Source organism: Helianthus annuus, chromosome 17 (assembly GCF_002127325.2).
Source record: "Helianthus annuus cultivar XRQ/B chromosome 17, HanXRQr2.0-SUNRISE, whole genome shotgun sequence".
NCBI lineage: Eukaryota > Viridiplantae > Streptophyta > Magnoliopsida > Asterales > Asteraceae > Helianthus > Helianthus annuus.
In genome coordinates this window covers 136746028-136752027 of record NC_035449.2, presented here as the reverse complement: position 1 = coordinate 136752027, position 6000 = coordinate 136746028, and positions in this window count along the sequence as shown.

Here is a 6000-nt window from a genome sequence, read left to right as displayed (position 1 = left end):
TATAGTCTCCAAAGTGTAGGTTGATACACTAAGGCTTGATTGAATACCAAATCACACTTTCTTTGTATATGTTGATATACTACAAAAGTACAGTTTGATGTGCTCTCAAATGTGATATACCAAAGTATATTTTGATATACTAAGTACAAAATCCAACATATGTTTTAACATACTACATTGTTATTTTAAACTAAAGTATATTTTGATATACTATCCGAAGCATAGTTTGATATGCTACTGTTTACCAAAGTATAGTTTGATATACTACCTGCTTTGTTATTTCATAAACTAATGTATAATTTGATATACTACTAAAGCATAGTTGATATGCTATTTTTAAACCAAAGCATAGTTGATATGCTATTTTCAAACCAAAGTATAATTTGATATACTATCAATACTTTTATCCTTAAACCAAAGTATATTTTAGATATACTACCAAAACTATTATTTTAATTACTAAAGTATATTTCGATATACTATCCATTTAACTATTTTAAAATTAAAGTATACTTTGTTATACTATTTATACATACTTTACAAAACCAAAATATATTTTTGTCTATACTATAAACCTTTTTTCCAAAACGACACGTTTTTCAGAAACAAAAACTTTTATATTGGATTCATGGCTATTTTGAAAACATAAATTATTTTCTCGCATTATCCAAAGCCATGAATCTAATACACAAAACCCTATGTTACTCACAGGCATTTTTATGCTGACGTACCTATTTTCATATATGTTTCAGGTACTGCTAGGTGATGATTGTTGATGCATGCTACACATAGGATGGACTCGTGCCTTAGTGACTATAAAACTGAGAAACAATTATTTGTATTTATCTGAGTTGTACCAAAACACTGAGTTCAATATTTCAATAAAACAAAACTATTTGATCCATGGTTATGAAACAATGATTCTGTTACAACACTCCCCGACGTTTCCGCCACGATTTGTTGTTTTACGTGGTCGGGGTGTGACAGAAAAGTTGGTATCAGAGCCAATGGTTATAGGGAATTAGGTTATTAGTAATGCTTTGACCTAGACTATAACCTTCCTAGGACCCTAACACAAGTTATCTTGTGTTTAGTCTCAAAACAATACACTTCACCTATCCTTAGGTGATTAACAAAAACAAAACACAATTCGTTCTCTCGAGTCAAATTTTTTTCAAAACCTCACAAGAAGTCATCTATCCTTAGATGATTTGTTTTTAGGCTTTTAAGCCTTTGGTGTTTTCAAAATCTCGTCAAAGTTTGGGTCTAAATAATGTGAACACGTGCAAACTGGAAGGGTGAATGCCTGTACCCTGAGTTTTCTGTCTGAGGCTAGAGTGTTCGTACAAATCCGCAATATCGGACCAGTCACTCTTACCTGGGAACTCTTGGGGTGAGTGTTCACTTATAGGCGAGCATGTCTTCAGTGATACATTATATTGACCGATTTACTTTGATTTGTCACAGTGTCGTTTGTTTGTTTTAAGTAACGAACAAATGGTCACAATCCTTATGCCTTGTTGATATTCTTAACATCCAGTTTTGAATATCCAATGACATCTCACTCGTTTTCCCTCATGTTTCTTTGCTCTTTTAGAATATGCCTCCTCGACGTGATCAAGCTCAGGATGCCGCTTTGGCAGCCTTAATCGCTCAGCAATTCGCTGCTGTACTCCCGAACCTTATCACCCAGATAAATCAGGCAAACAATAACAATAACAATGTTCAGTGCACCTTTAAGACGTTCAACTCAGCTCAGCCACTCACATTTACTGGGTCTGAAGGGGCCACGGGGCTCCTACAGTGGTTCGAGAGTCTCGAAAGCACGTTTCGTCATGTGCAATGCCTAAACGAGCGAAAATTTGAGTTTGCATCGAGTGTATTCTAGAAAAGAGCGCTCACATGGTGGAATGGCATAATGAGGGATCGATGTGCTGATGTAGCAATGGCACAAACCTGGGAAGAGCTTCGGGCTCTAATGATGAAGGAATTTTGTCCTCGTCATGAGTTTAGGGCTTTAGAACGGGAATTTGATGATCTCAAACAAAACAGCGGTGAACATCGAGCCTACACTGATCGTTACGAGGAATTGAGTCTGTTATGTCCTACTATGGTTACGCCCTTGGATAAGGCGATTGAAAGATACATCGATGGTCTTCCTGACCCAGTTCAGGATATTGTTACTGGTAGCAACCCTACTACCGTCAGACAAGCCATTGAACTATTTGCTACCCTGACTGAGTCTCAAATCAGGAAGGGTAAGCTTTTCTGAAAAGGCGATCTGAAACCATCTGACAAGTCAGCACAAGATAAACCAAAGGATAAACAGACTGAGTCCTCTAAGAAGTCAAAGAAGCGTAAGGCTTCACAAAACTTCGCAGTAGTCGCTCAGAATGATCAGGTTGCACCAAATCAGCCAGCACAGCCTCGTGCTAGGAAGAACTATATTGGTACTGCACCATTGTGCAACAAATGCAATCGTCATCATGTGAATCAGACACCGTGTCAAAAGTGTACCCACTGTGGGCGATTGGGACATTTGGTCGAAACCTGCCGTCATGTTATCCAAAACCAAAATGCTGCAAATCCTGCTGTTGTTCGAGCACAGTTTCCACCTGGATCGTGCTATAACTGTGGTGATCTTACTCACTACCGGAACAATTGCCCGAGACTTGTTAATGCAAATCCAGCACGCGGACGAGTATTTAACATAAACGAGGCAAACGCGAACGACAATGCAGCAGTAAACAATTAGTCTTTTGTATTTCCTTTGTCTGTTATCTTTTGACATTTGAGACAATTCAGTTATTATAAATAAAATGGTTGTTCCAATTTTATTTCCAAAACTGATACGATTGTGTGTATGTGTCGACATACCCCTACAATACCGACACCAAAGAACCATGTTCTTATCAGAACAAACTTCTCGTGTGATTCCTTTATTCTATGATCATTTGTGATCTCCCCAAAAATCCTAAGTACTATTTTCTTTTAAGAAACAAAGTACAGGTGCAATTCTTAATCAGATACTTGAAGTACCATTTCAAATCTTTGATTTGATATCAAAAGGTACTATCGTAAATCCTTAATTGGATTCTTTATGTGTCCTAATACGAAAGTTATAACACGACAGAAACAAATTCAAATCCTTATAAGATCTTCCTATCTTCATAGTTAGATTCTTGAGGATATTTTAAAGTACTAATTGAAGTCCGTGATTGGATTTCTAGTGTACTTCAAAATGCATTAATTCACAAACGAGCTGATAACTAAATTAACGAATACACAATTTGGTGATTATGTGTTTATGTGAAATTCTAAAGCTCGTTATCTAAGTCCTGGTAGAATCTTTCGTATTTTCACATGTTAGATTCTCAGAAGGATACTTAAAGCACCTTCTTAAATCCTTAAGGGGCTTCTATGAAAATAGTAAGAACCTTGGATTCCAAAGTGCTGATTCAAAACGATTATTTGGTTCCGAGTTGTAAAGATCCGTTAAATGGTTTATTTAAAGAGATCATACGACGATCTAAATAAGGAGATCATGTGTTGATCTAGTTAAAAAGATCGTTCGTTGATTTAATTAAAAAGATCTTTTGGTGATCTAGTCAAGTCATTTCATGTTTGTTCAATTGATTTTACCCCACACATTATGAAATGAACTGTGCGGACTGTGCAAGGAATTACGTAATTATGGATGCATACGTAATTATGGAATTCAGTGCACAGAAACCACAACAAGTTTTGTCATGTGTTAAGACCCATAGTGATGAGAATAACGAGACGGGAACAATGTAAAAAAGGCATGGTGGATACGCCGCTGGTACTTCCTATATATAAGTGTTCCTTATTACATTGCGAATGTAGCGTTATTTAAATTACTGGACCTTGGCCAATGTCATTTTATTTTACAATCTCTGACTCTGTTTTTGAGCACACACAAGTTTCCTATAATAGTCTTAATAGGAAACCTCCTCCTATCCATTACTCGAAACTCCATGTTTTTGTTATTTCAACAACTACATTTTGGTAGTTAACAGATTTGCTAAGAATCCAAACGTGACCTAGAGTTTTACTTGGGAAACGGAGGATTCATTAGAAAGCGAAACAATCACAGTTGTCTTCACAAGTTTCCTCTAGAATTAAATTTCGGGACGAAATTTCCTAAAGTAGGGGAGACTGTGACACCTGTGCCACCACGAACACCAAACAAATGCCAAACCTATGAAACATTGTGTTTCATACCTGGGATTTGTATAAATATGTGTATCCTTTGCAAATATCAACTCTTGTTCAATCCCGAGCTTTAAATCGCTTTCTGGAAAGTTATACGTGCATTGGTGCGTAAACGTAATCAGTTTAGCGCGACAAACACTCCGGAATAGTGAAATAGGCTTAACATACCTTAAATGACCTTTACATAACTTAGAAATAAGTTTTGGAAGGTTTGGTATGGCAAAAACAAGTTTATTCGATCGCAGGGACTATTTGCGTCAAACTGCAAAACTATACCGATTCGTAAGGTAACGTGCAGTCCGGAACTTGATCATAAGTTAAACATACCATATAACCTAAACATGGCTTAGAAATAAGCTTTGATAGGTTTGGTGTGCGAAAACATGCTTATATGATCTTACAGGGACTAAAAGTGTCAAAAACGGCATAAGTTTGCATTTTCGCGCATATCTTACGTTCTGGACACATCTGGACATCCAAAATTTTTGTACACACTAAAATATTTTTATTTTAGTGATCGGCATGCAAAAATCCCATTCGTCGCTTAATTTGGTTCGTTTTCGCGTCCGTTTGAGTTTCGTCGTAATTTAACGAACAACGCGACCGTACGACCAAACGAGCCGACATCCGAGAGTGTTCCAAGCATATTTTGAGTCCTCTAAACTTTATTGACCTTGTAGAGCCTTGAAAATGGCTTAACGGGGGTCAAAAAGGCCTGAAATGGACTCGAATGCATGCAGGGACCTAAACTGCCAATTTTGAAACTTTGCTGAACTGGGGAGCTCAGGCGGGCCCATTTCTTATACGGGCCGCCTCAGATGCCCAGCGACCAGAAACTCAATTTTAGCAAACTGTTGATACTTCAGGGGCTATTTTTGGCAATTTCTTTGTGTGGTAACCAAGTTACCACCTCCCCAAGGCTTTGAACCTGCTTGTGACAATTGTATGGCCTTGATTATTCCTTGGAGGTTACACAAACACTTGTCATGATCTTGTTCTTTGTGCTTTATTATAAATAGCAAGCCAAACCTCCTCATTCCTTGCTCATTTCTCATTCTCTTCTCTCATATCTGCTTTGGGGCTCTCTCAACGGAGTTTGGGACTTGTCTTCTTTGTAGAAAAGATAGCAAGGACTTGGGTGAGCCTTCTTTCATTCTTTTATTTGCTTTCTAGTCTAAATAGTCAAACAAGTGTTTGACTATCAGTTTGACCAGCCTTTGGTCAACGCAAAGTTCGGTTGAACTTTGCAACGTGATTGTAATCACGTTGGTTATAATCCTTAGTGATTATAACTACTGATTACCACGTTAACTAGTTGTAGCGTCGAGTCAAAGTTTCGGTCAAAATGCGTTTTAGCACGCATTTTGCAACGGAACTACTTTAGGGTATCAAAACACTTTGTTTTGATACCAAATCAGTAGGTTAAACATGTTTTGACATGTTTAACTCGACACTATTAGTTTAGTGCTTGTTTAGGGTCGCAAGGTAAGCGGTCTAAACAACCGCTTAGCCTTTCGAACCCGACCCGTTTGGTCGATCTTTAGGATCCGACCAAGCTTAGTTAGTGATCATAGTTTCATAGGGAATAACCACTGAGGTTATACCTTATGATCACATAGGATTGGTTAATCGTATGCTAGTTAGCTTGTATGCCCATAGGAAATGACCAAAATACCCTTTTGAAGCTAAAATCCGTATTTTGACTATGTGAACATATTTTTGACATATAATCTGATTTAGTAACATGTTTAGGGATAATTGGGC